Here is a 1,977-nt window from a genome sequence, read left to right as displayed (position 1 = left end):
CAACACGCATTTGAAGAGTATATGTCTTTTCGGATATGACGCATTTCACTTCTGCGCATGCGCANGCTTTTTCAATGCGTCATATCCGAAAAGACACAATTGTTAAAATGTATTATAACAGACTCCTCCAAACTGTATTATAACAGACTCCATATAAATTACCCAAACCACAGACAAGAATCACTAAAAATAATACAGTATAAAATAACCGCATTAAAAATGTCTTTAATTTTAAAACACGAACAAAAAAAATTCGAAGGAGATGATTTCTTCTCTGCGCTAACATCTCTCATCCCCAAAGTGGCCAATTTTGTCTCAAACAACAAATCCCTCATTTCCTCAGGAGCATATAAGAGAAATGCGAAATAAAAGATTAGAAAACAAAAAAGGCAATGGTTTTCAAAATATTGGATAAAAATGTCAATGATAATTGCACAAAGCCCTAAAACGTATTTCGGTGCGGGAGACATTCAAAAGTCATTGGGTTCTCTTCCTGGATTCCCATGGTCAAAATATCCCGGAGAAAAACATCTCCCAGGCCACAATTATACAGGTCCAGACATGAGATTAGATAGGCGTTTAGACGAAAATGATAATCCCAAACCAGCGGAAGAACCCGTTAATAGAGTTGACGCAGCAGCGCTCAAACACGACATACTGTACAGAAACAAAGACGTAACATTCAGACACCAAGCAGACAAACATATGATAGACGAACTCGAAAATATTCCCAATCCCACTTTCAAAGAGAAATTACTGCGGGCTCTTATCATAAAACTCTTGAAGGCAAAATTGAAATTGGGTATGGGCATAGCAGACGAGATTCACAAAGAATTTCGAAAAAACAAACATTACCTCAAAGTCAAAGTTTTTGATAAAGATGAAATTTGGTCAGCCGATTTAATCAACATGCCAGTCGAGAGAGGGTACAAGTATTGTTTGACGGTGATCGACTTATACACGAGATATGCTTGGGTCTTTCCCTTGAAAAACAAATCGGGTCTGACTGTCAAACAAGCATTCGAAACCATAATGAAACAATCCGACAGACGACCCCTAAAGTTGTGGGTTGATAAAGGAAGCGAATTCTACAACAGAAATGTGAAATCTCTGGGGTTTGAAATTTACAGCACGCATAACGAAGGTAAAGCCGTAGTGATAGAAAGATTCAACAGGACTCTTAAAAGCAAATTATTCAAGAAATTCACGGAATTGAAATCTCAAAAATGGCTTAAAATATTACCAGTTGTTGTCGGCGAATACAATAACAAAATACATTTGTCTATAGGTGTGACGCCATCCCAAGCCTCTAATAACCCGAATATCATAAAGTCCGTCAACACTCGAAACAACTTTGAAAACGAGATTAGCAATTTGAATATTAAACCCAAATTCAAAGTTGGAGATCGAGTTCGTATTTTTAAATATAAATCATTGTTTCAGAAAGGTTACGTCGGCTATTGGACTAACGAGATATTCATCGTTGATAAAGTAAACAACACATCACCTCCCACGTATGAATTGATCAATCAAGACAAAGAACAAATCATAGGAAGGTTTTATCAAAATGAACTTCAAAAAACTGACTTTTAAAAATGAATCTCGAAAATGAAGATTTAGATGAAAGGTTAAGAAATTTAGGTGTCGACAAGCATTTACGCTCTCTTAAATTAAGATTTTTTAAATTTAAATGTAAATTTATCTTCAAAACATTATTGAATGTGTTTTATCATAATGTTATACAAGTTTTTTCAAACACAAACTACGTATATATTTCGTCAATTGGGTCTTCAGCAATACTTTCCGCCTACTTCGAAAAACACCTAAAAAAAATCAACTTAAAAAATGAATGCATTTCTCGATAAATACGGAAAAGACACGACCACAAATTTTCAACTTGTGAAATGGGCCAAGGAGTTGAACGTCTCGCCGTTTTATTATTGCATGCGAGATGAACTTGATGAACTGAAATACAAG

The sequence above is a fragment of the Lottia gigantea genome, assembly GCF_000327385.1.
Source record: "Lottia gigantea unplaced genomic scaffold LOTGIsca_104, whole genome shotgun sequence".
NCBI classification, from domain to species: Eukaryota; Metazoa; Mollusca; class Gastropoda; family Lottiidae; genus Lottia; species Lottia gigantea.
The sequence above is the reverse complement of the archived record's forward strand: the minus strand, read 5'-3'. Positions refer to the sequence as shown.